Below are 12,118 nucleotides of genomic sequence, written 5' to 3' on the forward strand. Positions count from 1 at the left end.
AAGCAGAGTACAAAAAGAAAAGTGGAATAACCTTAACCGCAAAATATTTCAACGTACGATCCGAGAAACGCGGAAATCTTCTTATAGATTCGGCAGAACGACAAATTGAGAAAACAATCGATAATATACAATTACTGTCTTTTGTTTCGGTAAAAATGTGGTTTTTATTGACTTTTGAAAAACTGATATTCACTAAGGCCAACAGCCGAAGTGAATATCAGTTTTTCAAAAGTCAATTAAACCACATATTTACCGAAACAAAAGACAGTAATTGTTTTATTCAATATTCCGAGAAAAATGTATGTGATGGAAATTATTCACCAAAACCAATTGTACATCCAACGTTTTTACCAAAATTATAAACGTAAAAGCACGCGACGTTTTGCACGGTGAATATTCTTTTTCCGCAGGTGAATATGCTTATTTATTCAAAATCCTATTCATATAGAAAAACCTACTAAAGTTTTATCAATATGGAATAATACTTAAATATTTCCGGGCAACAGAGAGCCTTAAACTAAAAAAATAATCTTACCTCAGCTAAAATGCATATCAATCAAATATCACTGAAATGTAAAAGTCTTAATAATATGTGAGCTTTCACTACCGCTGTAATAGTAGCCTAAGCCCTGTCCATGTAGCTCTAGTGGAACAGAAATTGCATACATTTCCATAAGGATCTATTTCCCCTCTTCTCTGTTGTTGTTTATGTTGATCAGTTATTTGTTTGTTTTTAACACAGTCGCTTGAATTTTAGTGATATATGTATAAAAAGAAATAAAAAAAATACTGTTATATGTATAATATATACCCCTATATTATACATATAACAGTATTTTTTTTAATTTTTTTTTCATACATATATCACTAAAATTCAAGCGACTGTGGTTTTTAACAATAGTTTATGAATGGTCAGTTGCGTTTCACTGTTTTCTCATGATAAGTTTTGAAGCCTTAATACTGGTTGAATGTTGCACTCGATAATTTGTTTTTGTATGTTTTTATAATCACGATATGGTACTATCTAATTGATTTCTCATTAATGTCAATATACACGGCTATGAATCAAGATAGCAGCTTGATCTTGGAAAAATAATAACCGAAAACTGATGTGTCTCTAGTTGATCTGTCTACGACGAAACGAATGTTTTAGCTTTGTGCTGTCATAAAAATGTTCAGTTGTTCAGTAGAACAGTAATGGCAATTTATTATGTTCGAATTATTGAAAACCAATATCCCTTAAATACCCTCCTTTTTTAAAACAAATCTGGATATTTTCAATGGACTGTCTCGTCCATTTGGAATTCAAACGATTTACTCATTTGTTTGTTACTTTAATTTGTCTGTTTTAATCGATTTAAGAGATTTGAACATCGGTATACTGTCGCTTTAATCTTAAAATCCATAATTTCAAACCTTAAAAAAATATATCTACTTTTCCTGTTCGACAAGACAACATTTACCCAATACAATCTGTATACCATGACAATGTACGAGTATAGCTGTATTTATCGTTTACATCCCTAAATAAAAAATACCGTAAAATGACAAATGTTATACAAAGTTCAAACACGGGAGAAAAGTTTCTTTATTTTTTTTTGTATTTAAATGCATCATAAAACAATTTGAGGAAATATTTAAAGAGAAGATAATATTCTGTGACAAGGAACTACTACAACTGGAAAGACGAAGGAAAATTACGATTTTGTTTGTAATATGTATCGAGATGCAAAAGATACCAAAGAGATATTAAACTCATAAGTCAAAATCATACTGGCAATGCCATGACAAAAAATAAACAAAACGAAAAACGACAAAAAGATGGAATCATCAGTAAACAAAACACAAGTTCCATAAATAAAACAAGAAATTCGTAGATGTAACAAACGTACATTATAAATTTGGTATGAGTGGCAATATGACAACTGTCTATCCAAGTCACAATGAATAAAAAGTTAACAATTACAGGTCAAAGTACGGCCTTCAACACGGAGCCTTGGCTCACATCGAACAGCAATCTATAAAGAGCCCCAAAAAGACTAGTGTAAAAGAATTCAAACAGGAAAACCAACGGTCTAATCTATATAAAAAACGAGAAACGAGAAACACCTATGTACCACATCAACAAACGACAACCACTCAACAACAGGCTGTTGACTCAGGACAGGTGCATACCAGTAAGAGAACATGTTATTAATGTTTTTAAATATGAACTGCTTTGTATCTTGTATTATACAAACACGCTGAGGCGGATATCACGTTTATCGTACAACTTCACAAGGTAACTATTCACAGAATGACTTGTAACCCTATCTAGACACATTGTCTGACTTAGAGCCGACAAGTCGTTGCAGTAATAGTTAAAAAGGATAAGCATCAAATAATAATTTTCAGGTATTTAGTTTCACCATGCTTTGGATCGAACTTACGACTATCTGCAGGCGAGTTGCTGCGAGGGAGTTACGTGGAAAAAATGATTGATATTAAGTTATTTAATTCATTGTGATGCTGTCGATATTGCGGAAGAATTCCGGTTTTAAATGCTCACATTAAACTAAAATATAATCTGTTGAACATTTCCTTGTGAATTGTATAATTAATTCAACACAATCGATGCTAATTAAAGGAACATATTATGTTAATTATATGGACCACTCTTTGTCATGTTTGCTTCCTTTACTCTTTTTGAAAATAATGGTCTTATTAAAAGATAACAATAATAAGTAAACATCACATGCCAGATATTCTATTAAAATAGGTCAACAATGAAAAATGTCATTTGGGAATGTTATGAAAAACGAGGAAGGTACTTGGGTATATAAATGAAAAATCTTTATTCTTAAACAGTCAGGAAATGAAAAGTTACATGCATACCGAATTAAAGTAAGTGACAGTTTCATTGTATATATATATTATTTGTTATATGCATATCATTTCATACTACCCCTGAGTTGAACTATGAATAGACCTTCAATAAAAATAGGAATTAGAAGTAATAAAAACAAACAAAAACTAATACACAGAAACGAGTATCTAAAAAATTATATAATATATACGACACATCATTCGTCTAGCGATACTAATTTTAAATGATTAGTTACTATAAAATGTCGGTGCCTTTAATATCAAATGAATAACAAACTGTTTTTTTTTAGGAATTATGTAAAACTTGTTAATTTAAGCCGAATTGTTACAAAAAAAATCACTTTTTGTTATTGATATATATATAAATATTTTTTCACTCCAATTATATGGTTTTAGCACATGCTTACCATCCAAAAGGGGTTTTATAGCAACATTTAACTGTACCACTTTACTAGTATATAAAAAGTAAAATTACAAAAATACTGATCTCGGAGGAAAATTCAAAACGGAAAGTCCGTAATCAAACGGCAAAATCAAAAGCTCAAACACATCAAAGGAATGGATAACAACTGTCATATTCGTGAATTGGTACAGGCATTTTTTTATTTAGGTAGCTAAACCTCTCACTTGTATGACAGTCGGATAACATTCCATTATATTGACAACGATGTGTGAACAAACTGACATAATTGGTAAACATTCTAACTGATAAAGGGGGACGAGCGCGGACCGCTGTCTTAACCGTTGCTTGGACTGCCCCAGCCTTGCTGCGTCTCTTGTGGTCGTTAATTTCCTTTATTTCAAGGCCATTTAGAGTGGTCGTTCTACGGTAGAATTTACGCTGTATCTATTATGATTAAGTTATCATGCTATGCCTTATTTTGTAGAAATGGAGTCGAATTTTTCACTTAAGCTATTTGATTTTCTTTGCAAACTCGTTGGCTCTGAACAAGACATCCGAGCACGAAGATTATTCTTTAAAGTGCTAGATCATGCCATACAGTACAGTCCTGAGTGGAGAGTAGTGACTAGTGGAAGTAAATCAGAAGGATTAGACTTACCAGGGAGCGACTTGGATATCATGTATATCAACCAGGTAGACACAGTATACAACACACAATTTGAAATACCGAATGACTTGCCATATGCACTTTATCTTGATTTCGAAAATACACCACCAGGGTATGTTCATATCAAGCTACATCTGAATAATAGAAGTGGAATGCACACTCAACATATGTACTCTGACAACAACATATTGTTGATAAATGGATACTACAAACGGTTGATACAAAGCATGTATATTGATAAAGATATTCACAAAGAATCCATGTTTTTTACAGAGATACATGGTCCTTGTTCCTCTTCTATTTGTGGATCGTATGATTTCTTAGCTACTTATAAATGTCATTTCTGGCCGGGAAATGCGACAGAGTGGATAACAAGACCTCGCAGTTATCAATGGCCTCAAACGGAATTAATTGAAGATATAGTTCGAGATGACGTCTTACTGGCACCAATCATGTACGGATTTATTTCATCTCACTCCAAAGACAAAGCCACATTTAATGTTTTATCATGAAGATGTTAACTTTCCAATTCATGACAAGGACATGATTATTGTTAATCCACAGATACGAATGTATTATTTACTTTTTCTATGTCATCATTATGTCGGGAACAATATCGAAAAGTGGAAGGCTCTTCGACTGCTGAATGACTTTGCTCTACAATGTACAACATCTGAGGAATACATAAATTCGTTAACGCATTTAATGCAAGCAAGTTTAGTTGCTAACACAATACCAAGTTTTGCGTTAACCCACTATTTTCATCATAATGTAAAATTCCTTTTTTGTATAGAGATAGTTATATGAAACACCTTAAGCCAACTATACGTGCTACGATAAATGTGACAAAAGATATAATGTCGCCTGTTGAGAAAACAGTTTTAAGTTTTGTATCTGATTTCTTAGATATTTAAATGAAGAAAAAAAATCAACGCTTCTAATGTTGCAATTTAAGTATCAAATATTTCGCAACGTTTTATATTTTCATAGCATTCAAAATCACATATATTGTAATATTACGTCTCACATTAGTGCGTTACTTTTATTTTTTTTTATCATGTTTTTTGTGCATTTTTATATGTTAATATCATACAATATGCATGTTAAAATCTTAAAGTAGAAAAAATAAAACGTTATTCTCTCTAAATGTTTTATTGTATATAATTGTTGAACTATTCGAAACACTAAGGGTAATCTACCATCAAATATATATTGCATTATCCATATTTGTCAGAACTTTTCTGAACTTTCAGTTTGTAAAGCTCTACAACTTCGTATCTGATTTGGCTTTCTTGCTATCTTATTTCTAACACCACTGATAAATCCTACGTAGACGAAACGTGCGTCTGGCGCACAAAAGTATAAGCCTTGTACATTTGATGAGTTGTACAACCGTTGGGTCGAAACCAATGCTGGTGGATGTCCCCGAAGGCATTACAAGCCCTCATTGAAATGTTTCCTTTCTGTAAAAATCCTGAGTATATAAACTGTGGAACAATTCTAAGCACAAAGGTTTGTCTACGCCAATGTATAGATTTCCGTAACAGTATTCTGAATGTTCGGCTTTAAAGCTCTACAACTTTGTATTTGATTTGGTCTTCCAACTATTTAAAAAACATTTGTTTTATAAATAATCTCTGATTTCTCTTTTAGTGTAAGACCTACCTCGTTGATTTACATATTTGTTCCTTTACGGCTTGATTCGAACCCCTGCTTCGATGACATCTAGGCTACACCGCTAGCACTAGCAGCCAAGACCTCCTGTCCAGCTAGGCTATAAGATATAACTTTAGTAAGTCTAGTATAAATAAAAATTGTCTTTATCAAAAACTAAAATAGCCACTTATTTCAAGTTTTAATATTCGACAAAAGTAAAATCACAAAAATACTGAACTATGAGGAAAATTCAAAACGGAAAGTTTCTAATCAAATTGCAAAATCAAAAGCTCAAATACATCAAATGAATGGATAACAAATGTCATATTCCTGACTTGGTACAGGCATTTTCTTATGTAGAAAATGGTGGATTATACTTGGTTTTATAGCTAGCTAAAGCTCTGACTTGTATGTCCATTGCATAAAATTCCATTACATTGACATTATGTGTGAAAAAATAAACAGAAATCATAGTAACATAGTAAAATAGACAAAAATGTCAGATATTGGGATACAGCTGTCAATACTGTGTTATAATCTTAATCACTATGAAACAAACAAATATGTCTACAAAGATAAAATTGAGAATGGAAATGGCGAATATGTCAAAGAGACAACCACCCGACCAAAGAGCAGAAAACAGCCGAAGTCCACCAATGGGTCTTTAACGCAACGAGAAAATCCCGTACCCGGAGATGGGCCTCTGCTGGCCCCTAAATAAAAACGTATACTAGTTCAGTGAACACGGACATCTTACTCCAAAATAAATGACTAAACTAAAATTAAAAAAGATACAAGACTAACAAAGGCCAGAGGCTACTGACTTGGGACAGGCGCAAAAATGTCGGGGTTAAACATGTTTTGTGAGATCTCAACCAACCCTATACCTCTAGCCAATGTAGAATAAAAAAATACATAGTAAAACGTAAAATCACAAAAATACTGAACTCAGAGGAAAATCAATTCGGGAAGTCCATAATCACATGGCAAAATTAAATAACAAAACGCATCAAAAACGAATGGACAAGAACTGTCATATTCCTGACTTGGTACAGGCATTTTCAAATGTAGAACATGGTGGATTGAACCTGGTTTTATAGCTAGCTAAACCTCTCACTTGTATGACAGTCGCATCAAATTCCATTATATTGTCACCGATGCGTGAACAAAACAAACAGACACAATAGGTAATTATGTCAAAAATAGGGGTACAGCAGTCAACATTGTGTTATCATCTTAATCACTATAAAAACAACAAATGAAACGAAGAAGCACAAAAAGGTATACATCAAATTAACATCCTCATTTTGATTATATTATACGATTTTATTTGTCTATGTCAAATGCACCTATCAAGGAAGGAGGGCTTTGAGTACTGGTGTAAAATTGCGCGTTTGAAATTCGCACAGGTAGACATGAACTAATTTTGTCGTTCAAAGTATGACGGGGTGCATAAATACAGTCATGCAAAATAGATATTATAATAACAAAAACTGACTTAACAGTTAAAGTAATAATTATCAATAAAATAATAGTGTAGTTCAAAGTATGACGGGATGCATAAGTACAGAGTCACGTCAAATGTATATCACAAATAGTGGGTTAACAGTAAAAATAATATTGATAAATAAAATAATATTGTCATTCAAAGTATGACAAGATACATAGGTACAGAGTCACATCATAAAATAATTTTGTCGTTCAAAGTATGATGGGATACATAAGCACAGAGCAACGTCAAAAGGATATCTAAAAAAACAGACTTAACAGTAAAAGTAATAATAATAAAGACAAATAAAAGAATAATATAACACGTTTTAAAGAGGATAAACAACGTCAGTACGCAAAATCTATTCTTCAAGACCATCGTGTATTATTTGTGAAGTTGATACGGAATATTTATCAACAAGTTCTGGGTACCTTCCGATGAACTTTTTTTTAGAAAAAAGGACGAGACGTTCTTTGACATACCCCTGGTTCATCAACTTTCTGCTCAGACACTGGTGACGTTTTACAAAGTCTGAGTAGGAGCTGCAAGCTCTCGAATATCGAATAAGTTGGGAAAAATATATATCCCATATGCAGGTGAAGTTGGTATATTGCTACTAAGGTGGGGGAAATTTATAATTTCAAAATTAAAATCGTCTCGTTTGTCATAGATTCTGGTACTAAGATGACTGTGTATGTCAAATTCGAGGTATAAGTCTAAAAATGAGGCGGAGGAAGCCGTGTATTGATATTGATTCACTCCTAGGGTCTTTGCATCGGAAATAAACAATAAATAATACGCACAGTAAAACTCATTTTAAAAGAAGTCCGAGTCCGATGTCAGAATAGGTAACAAAAGAAACTAAACAAAATGACAATGCTATATAAACTAACAAAGGACTACTAGCAGTTACTGACATGCCAGCTCTAGACCTTAATTAAACTGATTGAAAGATTATGTCTTCATCATATGAATATCAAGCACAGTAACTGACGGCCTAATTCATAATAAAACAATTTAAGAAAAATATATATGACAGACATGAACCAACGACAACCACTGAACTACAAGCTCTTGACTTGAAACGGGTACATAACACAAATTTGGCAGGGTTAAAAATGTCAGTGTGCGCTCATTTCTCCCGAAAACTGGCACAGCAACACAAACTATAAAAAATAAGATGAATGATCGGATCATCATACTATTATTTACGATATCAGACCAAGTGCGGATCCCGCCTTTCTGCAAAGGGGGGGGGGGGGGGGGGGGGGGGGGGGTCCAAACCAAGGAACACACTGAAACGTCCACAAAATAAAAAAATAATCGGAAAAAATGGGGTTTCAACCACCAAAACTCCCTCTACCCGCATACCGGATCCGCTAATGCAGGCTGCAACCATTCAAATAAAAGCTTCAAACATCATTAACACTTTTAAGTGTGTAATTTAGGTTTAAAAAAAATGATAACAATACCAAATAAGTAACTGTTAAATCGGAAAAAGGAGAGAAAAATCATGCCAGACAGATATTGTATTGGATTGCAGTAGTTTTAATAAATATTTATATGACAAAAGTATCATGGAAAACATACACTGATCATGAATGTGGCAGAAGAGATAGTAGTAAGCATTATCTACTTAAGAGTTATAATTAGTCATATGCCACTAGAAACTACTACAGCAAAATGCAATAAGTGTGTAGGAAAAAGTAATACCTTTGACTAGCTTGCTTGCTAGCTGGACCGTGAAGTCATAACAAGGTAAAGTAGGTTACCCTCCTTTTGGAGTAGTCTAGTTGGCCAAACGATGAAAAGAAAAGCTCCAAGCGATTGTACAGGAAGGCTCCGAGTGATATTACAGTAAACTTGCAAGCGATTGTACAGTCAATAAAAATATCCGGCATGGAGAAAATGAATATATTGAGATTTCTACTGGAACAATGGCTTTGAAACTTTCAGACAGGTAAGACTATATATCAGAAAAGGTACATGTGAAAATTCAGGTAGCAAACATTGATTTTTCGATCTTTATTTGACATTTTTGATCGCTGTTGTGTGACAATTTTGATCGTTTTACACGGAGCTCCACCATTCTGAGGAAAACGTTTGAATGCATATATCTTTCTTATTATTTTATTGGTTCATATTTACATAAAGAATGTTTTAGCTATCAAAACGTGAAGCAGAAACGTTATGTAGGAACATAAGAGTTCATCAAAGTTTCCATCAAGCAATTTGTTATTTTGCAAATGTCGGAGCACCGCTTGACAGTCTCCCGAATGACCAAATTAGTAGAAAACCGTACAGTTCCGTTCCCACACTGTGATATTGTGTTGATACGATATTTATCATATATTCGAGTTTGTGTAAGAATATCCATGCCAGCTACTCTTTGATACCCAGATATGAATATCAAACAGGTTGAATCGGTAAATATTTCCCATCAATTCCAATATCATAGTGTGCTAGTCTAATCGTAAAGCAGTAGTTATTCCAGATAAACGAGAGTTGACCATTACTGTGAGTGTCTCGGATATAATGAGCACCTAAGATATTGTAAAAATCAACAAGCTCGTGACCAGTATTAAAAATAACTCGTACTAGAAAGATACTTAGGACTAGTTAAAAGACAAATTCATCCAGTTTTAGACAACTGTTGAGTCAATTTAAGGACGCATATACTCATCAGCTTCAAAGACGACTCTAAAAAAATGGAATATGAGAATGATCATGTTTATTTCTATTGAGTTGAACGTGTCTTCTCTTTCTGAAACCTTCTACAGTTGCCACACTGATTATCCTTTCTGTATAAGGCAACTAGGAGGCTTCGGCAAACATTGGATTGACCAAACATACATCACATGTTTAGAAAGCTTCGGGCATAAACTGATATTTAAATGTGCACTCTTAAATGACCATTAATCTAAATTGTTGATATTGAATTCACACTTTGATATTTGTCTTTTTCAGGTTAGGTGTAGATTTAGCAAACATTGTTAATTTATAATGGTGATTTGTTGAAATCGTAATTTAGTTCTTATTTTCAAAAATATGTGTTCTATCAAACATTCCAGTCATTTTCTCAGCATTTTTCTCGTATCTCCAGAAAGTATTTAGCTCGTGTTCTAGATTGGACATGACCTTCCAAAAAGATCACTGTTATCAGAACTTTTTAGTTCTATAGCTCTTGAACTGTTTAGGTTCTTATACATCATTGGCTTTCAAATGTTCGGCTTTGAGCGTTCCTGATGAAAGTAAAACAAGAAAAGCGCTACGGACCAATACAATTTATAACTTGTTGTTTTCATTTTCTATATGGACAACGTCTTATTCAAGTAAGATCTGGGTTACGACTTTGACCACTTTAAATTAAAGCGAAGTATACCTAGTTTGACAGTATATCGAATTTGTAAGAAATTCAGAACGCTTTTCGAACTTGTTGGATTGCGTCTGATTGTTTTAAAAGTGAGATACAACAAAATTACATTGAAATATTTACAATGCATATATAAATGCAAAGAAGGTACGTGAAAAGCATCGATGATGTACTTTATATTATAAAACAAGTCCTGATTAGACGACAGATCTTACTTAACATGGTGAATAGAAATAATCAAATGCATGGATAAACACACGTGAATTAAGGGGAGTATTGATCAAAGTTTAACAATCTATACTGCCAAAATGTTTCAATATGCAATCCGAGAAACGCTGAAATATTCAACTATATTTTTAAAACTTTACCAAATTGTTAACAGAACGACAAGATGAGAATGTATTGGATAATAATTAAGTGTTTCAATGCAAGAGAAAGCCTAAAACGTTAGAAAAAATACTTACATCAGTTAACATCGATCCGTCTTGAGCAAATATTCCTGTGTTAAAGAAATGTGGAGGATCTTAATAAAGTGTGAGCCCACACTACCGTCTTAATTGTAGCCACAGCCCCGCCCATGCAGCATTAGCGGAACAAAAATTTTACACTTCCGAAACATGTATGAAGTATTCTTCTAATATCTGAGTGTCGCCATGATGCACGAAGATATTAGACGATTACATCTGATTAACAAAAAAATATAGGTAAGTATTTTCTTTTCGTTTCTCTTGTTCTAAAATGTTCAATTAGTTTTGATTAAACAGGAATATTGTCATTATCTAAAATTTTCCAGTTTACTAACACTTTCAGAAGTTATGGATTATGAATCTTCAAGTGAATTGCCTCTATTATTTTCTGTCGTCTAATTGATACCTTATCACTGCCTTTGTATGGCAATATGAATCGCTGTACTATTTTGTCCTTTTCTGGTTAAACTGCCAAAACCTGAACTTTTTACTGATCAATGGGAAAAATGAGTTTTATCTCCGCTTTTGACGTTGTTTATGTTGATCAATCATTTGTTTGGTGTGTACTATTTTATGAACTGTTATTTGTCTTTCCGTTTTTTTGTTATCTTTTGTAAATGTTGTTATCTGTCCTTGTTTCTGATTATTTTCCATTGTTCCTCTGATCTCGTTTAAAACAAAGTTGGTAACCTTTTGGATGACAGTGTGTTTAAAACCACGACATGACACAATCTAATTGAGTCCTCGTCAATTTTGATAGTTGTGGCCACGAGCCCAATAACAGCCTATTCTAAGCAGCTAATAACTAACAAAGATTTTTTCCATTTGAACTGTCTGTAATGAAACGAATAATTTCACCCTGTGTTTTTATAAAAAAACATACAGTAGTTCAGTGGAATAAGTGTTGCAATGAACTATTTCGGTTTATTTCAATTAATGTGTTATCGGTAAAAATTATTGATAGACTTGTTAAGGCACATAGATTTTTTTGCATGTGGACTGTCTCACTCCTTTTTGTGTTTATGCTTTATTTGTTACCTTGATAAACTACTGTCGTAAATCCCACAATTAAGGTCTTTCCCCTACGTGAGGAAAGACCTTATTATTGTTCCTGTTCGATAAGACAACATTGAGACAAACTGCCAATGGACAAATTTCATTTCATTTATCGTTTACTTTTGTAAATAAAATGTCCAAT

Source organism: Mytilus edulis, chromosome 7 (genome assembly GCF_963676685.1).
Source record: "Mytilus edulis chromosome 7, xbMytEdul2.2, whole genome shotgun sequence".
NCBI lineage: Eukaryota > Metazoa > Mollusca > Bivalvia > Mytilida > Mytilidae > Mytilus > Mytilus edulis.